Raw genomic sequence first — 12,135 nt, 5'->3', positions numbered from 1 at the left:
TTATAAGATTGATTGATTACTTGTTGATGTTTAATGCAACTTTCATCACTTTTGGCTATAATATTATAGTGGATGTCAGCTTTTGATTGCCCAAACGCTAAAAATAATTGTCAATCAAAACTACAAAATGTATTGAAAAATGTAATTTTAAATTAGAAAAATGTGAAATTATAAAAAAAAATCGTTCTCATTTTTTCTGCATTGGCAGAAGCCAAGACTAAGTTAACTTAAGCTACAGTACCTTTAAAAATCCTAATCCTCCAGGTATGATATCTTTTATTTTTCCCCATTTGAAACGTCCAAGCACAAGATAAAAATCACCACTGTTTAATACAATGTCATAATGAATATCCTACCAATGAGTGTTTAATTATTTAATATGTTCACACTAATTTATACTTATCACCCTAGCGTGCATGTCAATCACAGTAGAAATTTGACCCTTCTCTTGAAAACAGCCGGTAATTGACACGCCCACATCGGTCTAGATGTATACTTTGAAATAATCGTCGATTTTATAATTCCACCATGGTTTTCCTAATTTAAAATATGTTCTTTTTATTTCTTTCAATGCTTATGATATCCGATGCCGTATTTAGCGACAGCGAAGATGAGACAGAAAAGGGACAGGTATGTATAATTTTATTTCAACTTATTTTCAAATTAAAATCGTTATCATGGCGAATGTACGCATAATATGATATACACTTTATGAAAAAAAGCAATAAAGGTTACGTTCAAGTGCGTAAAACAAGTTACCACTCCTTAAAACCACAAAGGAATTTCCAATATTGCAAACGTGTACTTTCAGCACATTTTTCATTCCACGCATGTATCTATTTTCCCCCCGAGTGTGATAGATATATGATATATGTACATTGTCGGAAAATATACAACTTATGTGTATGAGCATTCGAAACATGACGAAAAACTAACTTCGCCGAGCTTTTCTCAGGCTCGTAGCAAGTACTTTTATTTGTTTTCTCTGAAAATAAACGTATATTATTTTTATCCTGAAATTTACACCATTCACTTGAAATTTTAGTTGTATAAACTCTAAAAAATTTGTCCCTTATTTTTCAAAGAATTTGACATGTAGCTTAACGCGGACCCCAAACATTAACTGTTACGTAAAAAAAGGAATATCCGCTTTACCGCTCATTCAATATGGAAGTCGGACAACAGAACATTAATTTGAACAAGTAAAAATAAAGCAACAACAAAAATATTAGTGTACCTGTTGTTTGTACAATAGTTGGCTGATTGCAGGATAAAGGAAATTATAAGCGAATATACAAACACCGTTTAACTTTATTTAAAAACGTTGATCGATTAACTGATAATTGTATGCTTAACGTTTAGTTGTATGTTTTTGAAATACAAAAAAAGTAGCAGTTTAAACTGTATAGCTGTCCATTATTAAGTATCCTTCAAGGCAACGTATTTATTCGTATACTAGATAACATTTTACAAATAGAACTAGACAGATGCATCTATCTTATACTAGATAAGGGATCTACCATTCGATTTTTATGGGGGGGTGTGTGGGGGGGGGGGGGGGCTAGGATGAAATTTGAAAAAAATAGGCAGGACAGGAGTTTTGAGTTAAAAAAAAAAAGGCAGGATGAGACACTTGCAAAAAAAAGTCAGGATCACAATTTATGTAAAAAAAAGTCAGGATAAACTAAGAAAAAAAAAGCAGGACCGGATAGAGTGAAAAATAAAAAGGCAGGACAGAGATCAAAACTAAAAAAAAAAATGCAGGACAAGATTTTTCATCCTAGCCCCCCCCCCATTAAAAATCAAATGGTAGCTCCCTAACATTTTACAAATATAACTAGACAGATGCATCCTGATACCTCTGCACGCAAAATACATATGTATAGTATGTGATTCTAGTACTGTAAACGGTACAGTACATTTTCTTTTTTTCCCATTGCAATGAATAAAGACGATAGAATGTCTATGTTGTCTAAAATTGCTAAATTGCAAAAGTTACTGACAGGGCTTTCAATAATGGCTAAAGTCATCACAAAATTATTTTGCTATCTAAGAGCATAAAACGTGTGTACATTTAGAATATATCATCTTTTAAATGCGTATATCTTAAAAAGTCAAATGTAGCACATGAAGTTGACTATAGTCCTTAAGCGTGATAAAGATATTTATTATGCTAATGTTTTTAAATTGGAAAGGTAGCAATGTTGATACAAAACTCTACTAGTACTGCCAAGCTTATGTTTGTAATGTTCATGTAACCCCGATTTAAACTTCTCAGGGGCGGATCCAGCCATTTTAAATAGGGGGGTTCATGACCCACGACAAAAAAGGGGGGGGTCCAACTACATGTCCCAATTCAAATGCATTGATCGTCCAAAAAAAAGGGGGTTCGAACCTTAGATCCACCACTGCTTCTCTTCTCTTCTCTTTTCTTCTGTTTATTCGATAGGACACATTTCCACACATTTAAAACTTGACCGTGACACCGTCAAGTTTTAAATGTGTCTAATGTAATTTAATTTTGTTTTAATCTTAAATGAGGTCTTAAATTATTGATGTTATTGCATTTGTCTATCGGTTGTCCTTAATTTGCACACAGCAATAGTAAAAATAAAAATAAGAATGGTTATGAATAAAGGAGGAATAAAGGTAAAACAATTAGACTGCCAAAATCATCCGTGAGCTAATATAAAAAAAAAGCCATTGAAAATTTGGCGGGAAATCATTCTCTCTATATTTTTCATACATTTAACAAATTTTGCACCTTTTTTCTTTCAAAAACTTAAAAAAAATAACAAGGATTTTATTAGATTTTTAAATAGAACTTTGTGTAATAATATTATGAAAATATATAAAAGTAGGGGTTAGCGGGCAAAATATTTTGGGAAAGTACATAAAAAAAACCCAGAGGATTTCGAATATCTTGCAAAAATCCTAAAAACAACATGAATAAACATCATAAGACGCTTAAAAAACGTTTTACTCACTTACAAACGATTTTTATGAATTAATGTATAAATACGAATAAGCATAGAGTATTACATGGTATTTATTTGTTCCGCTCTTTAACGAATGGGCAGTTTAGGTGCATGTATAATGAACCTATCTGGTTTTCCAGATTTTTGTATACTAGTATACATAATTGTTTATTTATGATTACGATAAAATAGCTTGTGTTTGTATCATAATATGTTTACTGTCTCAGACGCGAGATGTGGTAATGTTGTTATAATTTTTACTACAAGCTTTAAGTTTTCATCGCAGATAAAGATCAGTAATTTTACATTTACAATGATTCGTTCGTTCATGAGAAACTATATTATCTCTGACATATATCAATACAATAACTAGTAATCGACTTGTCAATTGGTTTTACATTTTACATCATCTGAAAGGTGTATGCACTATACCACTCCTTTATTCAGCTACACAAGAAAGATCCCATGTGGTTTGATTCGTCAACTGCCCGGAAACGTTTAATATTAAATGATATCCGTGTTATAAAATGAATGAAAGCTAGTGTATATATGAGTGATTTACTATTTTCGACTTTAAAACTATTTCCATTAAACAACCATCTATGATGCATAATACATGTAATACTGTGCTAGCTATCAAACCCATACAAAACAAAAGCGTAAGAAAACTAACTATTATTTACGGTATTAAACTTTTTTCAGAGAAATTTTATCTATATAGTATCATGGTAAAACAGCATAATTACTTTTTGGGATGTTTTATAGTAATTAGTCTGATGTGTGACATGGCACAGTATTTAAAAAAAATGAACAGAACGACTGATGAAGATATTACAATATGTAAAGAATAAATATATGACGACATGTTTTTTTTTTCATAACTATTACTTTTATGTATGCACGTTTTTTAAAATTAGTGTTATAAAAATAGTTATTCTAAGTTAAATGTTGTTGGGTTTGTTTTTTTTTTGCGTAAATTTAACATAACAAATCACTGCATTGTGTGCAAAGTGGCGCAAAAGCATTACAATAAAGCGGTCGTAAGGATTTACAGGCTACCCGTAGGTCTTTAACAACGAGAAAAAAATATCACATACTATACTCATGGTCGATTCAACAAAACTTAATCTTCTTTTCTGTATTTTGAAAATATATATATTGAATAAAATTAAGGGATATAGAGATGAAAAATATGATCGAATGGAGCTATAGATTGTTTAAAAATAACTTAGATTTAAAAACTCGTCGGAAACGCTTTACTTCATTCAAAAAACAAATGCATACATTTTACGAACTGGACTCGACGATCTTTCAAATCGTTCCCACAAGATAGCTATCTCGTTCCCTCAAGATACTATGTTGTTCCCACAAGATAAATATCTCGTTCCCTAAAGATGCTATGTCGTTCCCTCAAGATGTTATGTTGTTCCCCCAAGATAGTCATCTTGTTCCCTCAAGATGATATGTCGTTCCCTCAAGATATCATGTCGTTCCCTCAAGATATTATGTCGTTCCCTCAAGAAACGATGTTTTCCCCTCAAGACGATATGTCGTTCCCTCAAGATGCTATGTTGTTCCCTCAAGATAGTTATCTCGTTCCCTCAACATAGCAATATCAATACAATGTTAAAACTATGTTGAGGGAACGACATAGTATCTTGAGGGAACGACATAACATCTTGAGGGAACAACATAGTATCTTGAGGGAACGACATAGCATCTTGAGGGAACAACATTACATCTTGAAGGAACGACAAAGTATCTTGAGGGAACGACATAATATCTTGAGGGAAGAACATATTATCTTGAGGGAACGAGATAACTATCTTGTGGGAACGACATATTATCTTAAGGGAACGACATAGCATCTTGAGGGAACGAGATAGCTATCTTGTGGGAAGGACATATCATCTTGAAGGAACGACATAGTATCTTGAGGGAACAACATATTTTTTTTTTCTTTCATAGCCGCATTCTGCCACCGTAGTTTCATGACCAAACTACAATCTGAATGGTTTTTTTTAATTGATATACATATTTAGACTAACTTAAAGACCTTATTGCTAAACAATTGATAATTCAATAAAAGGCTATTGTTACAGTTTTCAGTCATGATTTACCTCAAAATTTAGTGAGTCAGGACTCTAAATTTTTGTTGAATAATAAATGTTTGAATACACTATATATATTTCTATCTTTATAAGCCTCTTTTCGTGCTTTTAGTTTGTTAAAGGAGAAATAGTGAACAAAATTAATAAGAACAAATAACACATTATACGTTTTTAGTAAGTTTAGGTAATTTTTTTTAACATGATTATACTTTTGTATACCCTCATGGTATATAATGCTACTTTGATAAAATATAATCTCCAAAGTCATGAAATAGTAAATACAGAAATGGTTTGATCCTTTTGTTAATTCGGTATTTTACAGATAAATGCATGGATTCAATTTTACAGTCAACATTACGCTTTCAAAATGACAGCAGAAATCACTGTTCCGTTGAACCCTTTGCGATTTTTTTTTAATTTTCAAGCGTCATAAGTTTATTTGTTTCTATAGATTTGACCACGATGTTTATCTAGAAACAATATTTAACTTATTAAAACTGCAAGTATTCTGCATGTATGATTTATTTATCATGCCATAGTTTATTAATTTAGAAATATTTACATAGCCATGCAGTAGTGAACAGACAATTTGTGTAGTAATCAATCCTCCTGAGAAAATAAAATGACCAACGATTGCATGATAGTTATTAAGTAATGTACGAGATAACTAATGACCGCAAAATCTGAAGTTTACCCCAACAAATTCCCATCTGCTAATTCCTCAATGTCTTGTTTCATGATTTACATGAACGATCAGATTCAGTATAATTATTTCCGGAGTTACTAACATGACTAACATGTTTAACCCCGCCACATTATTTATGTGTGTGCCTGTCCCAAGTCAGGAGCCTGTAATTCAGTGGTTGTCGTTTGTTTATGTGTTACATATTTTTTTCGTTCATTTTTTTACATAAATAAGGCCGTTAGTTTTCTCGTTTGAATTGTTTTACATTGTCTTATCGGGGCCTTTTATAGCTGACTATACGGTATGGGCTTTGTTCATTGTTGAAGGCCGTACGGTGACCTATAGTTGTTAATGTTTGGGTCATTTTGGTATTTTGTGGATAGTTGTGTCATTGGTAATCATACCACATCTTCTTTTTTTATATTCTCACTAAACATGCTCAGTATACAATATATGTTATTTCAATTGAACACAACACTACTGCACAAAAACAAATACAAAATAAAACCGTGAAGAGCCTTAGGCCGCCATCATCGTCATTGTATTTAACTAAAATATTTAAGTTATAATATGAAATCTACTTCAACATAATATGCTACGAAATGAGGCCTGTATGGTTTATTGCTTAGGGCTACGTAACGTTTTCCCTTGATCCAAAATTATCCAGTTATGCAGGGTTCTGTTCGAAGAATGAAACCAAAGTATTGAAATACTGAAAATCGGATGACCGCAAGTTCTTGTGAATGGTCCGAGAAGCACTTGTCTCAGAAAAAAAACCCATCTCTATACCTGAAAATGAGGTTTTATGTGCAGATATAATTTTTTTCTTGGACAAGTTCGTGCGTAGATAAATAAATGACAGGGAATTCATCCTCACCGTAATGACTATTATATTGAAGTGCGTGATACAAATCCGTATACTCAGGTATATTATTGTTATATAGTGAGTATATTAATACTTGTATATTACAGTTACGTGTATTTTCATTGCATATCATTCTATTCTTCTATATTAATAATAGTGCAGTGCTAGTGCATGGTTGAGTTATCGTTGCTTAAGATTGCAAACGTTCTTGAGATATTTTACCGCATGCGTGTGCATATTTATTTTGAATGATTTTTCACTTAATGTTTATACGTATAACAAAACATTTTAATATTTATAAAAAAAGTATGTGATGAGTATTCATTGAAGAAATGGATTTTTAACAAGCGATAAGGAATGTTAGTTTGCACTTGATGATGTCTTCATCATGTTTATAGATCGGTTCAAAAAACCAAAACGAATATTACGTAATGGAAATCTAGGCGATAGCAATACACCAGAATGCCCTCACGGTCATCCGGTGTAAAAATGGATAATTTACAACACCTGGCATTCTTGACCTTGAAATAAATTTTAAAGAAACTAATTATTATATCTATATACACAGAAATACAAAAGTAGCTGTCAATCACAGCATGTATTCCGAGGATTTATTATAGGTGAAGCAATACGGCAAATAAGAAATATAAGTGGCCATAACAAATCAATAAACGATGTAACTAATGTCAAAGTGAAATTATTAGATAGAGGTTATTATAACGTCTAAATATATGAAAGTATTTATATTGATGCTTTTTATCAATTGACGTAGTGAATTATTACAACAAAACAAATCGAAACAAAAAAAAAAATATTCGTTTTTAATGATCTTTAAAAACTAAATATAACCCATATACATTCATACGTAAGATTAAGTAAGTACTAAGTAAGTAAATTTTATTTATGGTCGGCATATATATACACAATAACAGACAAAACATGAGCTCTGACTACTGATGCTAAATTTGGTTGATTATGATATATAGGGAATCACTGAAGCAGGACCGGAGCGGGCCCCCTCTTAGGCAGTCAGTGGGCCCCGGCTTGTGAAAAATTCTGGATCTGCCACTGATCAATGGTATAGTGTTTCATGTATACAAACCTTTGGATATGGTAATTAGGTGCAAATGTCAAAATAATCGGATTTATAGCATCTATGACTAGCATCAGTGGAAATACTACATTAGAATAATAGAGATTAATTAGTTTGACAAATAGCTAATGCATTTACAAGTCGACTGTGGTTTAACCGCATTAAAAATAAATACTGGCATCTGATTTGTTTCAGATACTTCTGATATTATCAAGCAAGTGATAATATGAACCCATAATTGATATTTGAATTTATCAACTATTATATATCATGTAGCAAGAAATTTTAACCTATTCCAGCGGCCCATTCCTGTCACTCATTGCATAGTAAGTGCCCCCTCTCCACCCCCGAGTAAACTTAAAGTATATCTTACGATATCCTTTTATTAATGATTTTATATTAGACATTGACCATTCATTTTTTTGTGGAGGGGGAGGCGGCAAGAACTTTTTAAATAATTATTGTGGGTTCCCATTGAAAATAACAGGATTTAAAAACAAAATTGTTCATATTGAGATAAAAATCGAATGTCGAAAAAAATGATAGTCCGAGAATCAAAAATTCCTTAACACGCATGATAGTAACTACTTTCACAACGAGAGGATTTCCCTCAATAATCGTGGTTAATCCTTTAATAACAGATAGAAATATTAATATACCTATTCCAATCAAAATGTACAAAATTAATGCATTAATTATTTTGTTTATATAAAAGCTTTAAGAAGTAGGCACTTCACATCGGTGTTAATATTTACACACCCAGCGGCAAGTTGTCATAAATCACGCACTATGAAGCTGGGGTTATAAAACGATTTTTTTTTGGCACAGTCATTTTATGAAGATAATATGGTATTCAAAATTAAAACTATGATTAATCTAATTGATCGATGTTTGCAGCCGATATGTTTTATTACTAGATGCTTCGTTCACTCTGCATTGTCATAAAAGGAAAATTAACATAGTTTACTCAGACCTAATAGGCCTCAAAAGAATTTTCTACTTTTTGCGTGATACTTTTTTTTTTATTGCATAATTGATAGGCATGGGATATACTTTTATTTAGTACAAATTGCGTTAAAAAAAGCAACAGCAACCTATATTTTTTTTTTACTAAAACATACTACAATTTTCTTTAATACGGTTTCGTTCCTAAAATCAACATTCAAAGGCTCGAGAGAGAAAAAAGGCTACTATTGTACACGTTTATGACTGAGAAAATAAAATAGTTTGTCTTGTCTTGTCGTTTTATGGGAAAATCAATTGTTTGCCCCCCCCCCCCCCCCCCCCCGAAAATGAAATGGTTGCTGCCTAAGACATGTACTAAAAAAAATGGCGATGGTCAGTTTATTTTGCTGTTGAGCATAGTTTACAAAGTCATTGCATATCGGTTTCCTTTAATAAAATAAAATAAATATATTTGGGCTTTTGAACAGGATAAAGAAGAAAAAACGGATTACTTTTGAAACGTCACAAAATACATTCTCATGTCCCAGGTTAGGGGAGGATTATGATCCCGCGAACATGATCACCCCCCCCCCCCCCATTATGTATGTATGTGCCTGTTCCATGTCAGGAGCCTGTAATTCAGTGGCTGTCGTTTTATTATGGGTTACATATTTGTTTTTATGAATTATGACATGTGAGAAGCAAAATGAATGTTTAACACGCATATTCATTAGAATATTTTTTGTATGGAGCGCGAGAGGGTAAAAAAGCGAAATTGAGTATTGTGTTATTCAAAATCAATTTCTCGACATGCTTTCAGGGCATCACTTAAGTATTGGCAGGCACACCAGCAGCTGCCCTTAGTCAATGCACTACTGTTGTGGCCACAAAAAACTTGTCCCGTATTGACGTAAAGCGAATGTAGCGCTCCTCCCTTGACGATGGTTGCTTTTGGTCTACGACATATTGACCTATCCAGTGCTGTTGCAATTTGTTGATATCTGTTTTTTAGTCTATAAACTGTTGACTTATGCACATTAAATCGAGCCACTACATCAGTAACACTCATGCAAGCATCAACCATTCCAAGAGCCATCTGACGGTCATTTTCGGAGAGGCCTGGTTGACGCCCCATGCAAATTTTTCAAACGTTTATGTGTTTTTCTTACCAATGGTGTGTTTCTGAACGTTAGTGCAAAAACAAATTAAATTTCGTCTTAAAAGTACAGGTACAGAAGGTAAAACATCAATTACACGCGCAAAGCTAAAATGGCGCGAAATCAATCACCTGGAAAAAAGTACGACTGCTTAAAAATGCAGGTAAAACTAAGGATTATATCAATGATGTTTATTAAAAAAAAATCCAGAAACAACCAAAAATAATTGCAAAAAAAAAGTGTTGCTAAACTTTTTTGGCTCAGTATAGGTTAATTTAATTATTTAGGAATTGTTTAATCATGTCATTGTTTTAATGTTATTTACAATGATTATTTTATTTGACGACACATTTGTTCTGCTATTTTAAACACGTTTATCTCTGCCTTTGCCTTTACTTGTATTGATTTATTTGAAATAGAAAAGCATGTATTTCATAATCATAATTGATAAATTTATAGAAACCACTATTGCAGAGTGCTGGAATGTGACAAGAGATCAATGCCACCAAAAATTACAATTATAGATCACCACACAGCCTTCAACAATGAGTAAAATCAATGTCCATAATCAGCTATAAATATTACAAAACAACAATGGAAATATAGAACAATTCAAACTAGAAAATTTCAAATAGCCCTCAGTAGAAATGATCCGAAATAGTACGATACACAGATTATCAGTTTTGTGCATACAGATATTGACTGAAAAGATTCACATTATGACTGACTAATGCTATTACTAGATAGTAATATCTATTAAACCGATTATCTTTACTTTTCCACTTTAAGGATGAACTACATATTAAGTTCATGGTTAATCATGAAGAGACATAAACAAAGAAATATCATTTTTTTATGTCATCTGTTTAGAAGTCAAGCCTACTAAAATGGTACAGCCTCGGTGGTTTAGTATTCTTATAGAATATTTTGCATTAAAATTGAATATAAAATCTATGGAAAATTTATATGTGTTTACATGCATACGTATGTGTTTAAGTCGACTTCTGCGGGTGTCTAGGACATTCTTAATACAATGTATCTTGATATACAAAAAGCAACATGGATTTCAACCAATATTTTGTCTTTTCATAATTAATATCGAAGTTTAATTCGGTTATGTTACAAATATAGCATATACCATACCACATCAAGAAGGGGGGAAACATTACAACTACGATGACAAAACAACTAAAAGCAACACGGTAAGGGGGGAATAACACATATTGGTGTGTATGTTCATTGGACATACTGTACTTGCTAAGGCAGTATTATATATACAAGCTACTTGCAATTATTTTAGTCAGCTACAGCTATTTAGTGGACAACAAACTCCTGTTTTGACACATCAAGTAATGAATGAGAAAGATAAATAAAATAACATGTTTAAGGTTTGAATTATATTTTTTGCAGGGTGGAACGTTGCCTCCAGTATTGTATATTCAAGCGGACAACTGCTGGCGGGAAAACAAAAATAAATATGTTTTATCGTTTTGCGAGTTACTGGTGCACATGAAAGTATTTCAAGAGGTAGACATTTGTCATCTTATAGCCCACAGTAATCATACTACTGTTAGATAATATAATTCCTATTTTAAAAAAATCAGGGAATACAATCATAACAATGAACACACGTATTTTTCCTACTGAATTGATCGGTGATTCCTCCTACCATTTTTATAAGGGTCGTATCATTATGTATTAACATGAATAACTGTATCCAAATGAACATGATGAATAAGATATAATAAAGCGAGAAAATATACCGACGGAGAATCATAATGAAAAGTCGATTAAAATAAATCATCTCAATATTCAACAGTAAAACAACTTAGACAAACCATTACATAAAAATATAAAGTAACTCCAATACCACCGGAAAACTCGGTTAACAGCTCCTCGAGGGACACCCGTCGTATTTTTAGACCAACTGAATTCATGATATGGAACACCGTCCCTGAAATAATGTATCAAGTGTAATATATAAATACTCCACATACATCCACTATCATGACTGTCGCAATATTGCTTCAGAGAAATGTCAAAACAATTAGCAAAAGAATGCACATACAAGAATCGTAATGCGGACAGTTTTAAAATATAAATTAATATAAAATTTGATAGAATTTTTTATGAAAATATTTTTTTTTGCAGGTTCACCTTTCTTTTCTGTATGTTGGACACACACATGAGGATATTGACGCCGGTTTTCAGCAAAATAGTAGATTCCCTCCGTCGAAATGACGCAGAAACAATCCCTGAGCTTTTGGATCTCTTACCAAATCCAATCAACTTAATTTGGCA

General features: G+C 32.3%; 1 long non-coding RNA gene across 1 annotated transcript; it reads left to right on the top strand.

Moving 5' to 3' along the window:
- The first annotated feature begins 528 nt into the window (after positions 1–528).
- Positions 529–12,135, top strand: LOC139483555 (uncharacterized). The gene is made up of 3 exons (XR_011655026.1): positions 529–630; positions 11,245–11,361; positions 11,986–12,135. It is a non-coding gene; the product is annotated as an uncharacterized lncRNA (long non-coding RNA).

Source organism: Mytilus edulis, chromosome 7, assembly GCF_963676685.1.
Source record: "Mytilus edulis chromosome 7, xbMytEdul2.2, whole genome shotgun sequence".
NCBI lineage: Eukaryota > Metazoa > Mollusca > Bivalvia > Mytilida > Mytilidae > Mytilus > Mytilus edulis.
The sequence above is the reverse complement of the archived record's forward strand: the minus strand, read 5'-3'. Positions and strand labels throughout refer to the sequence as shown.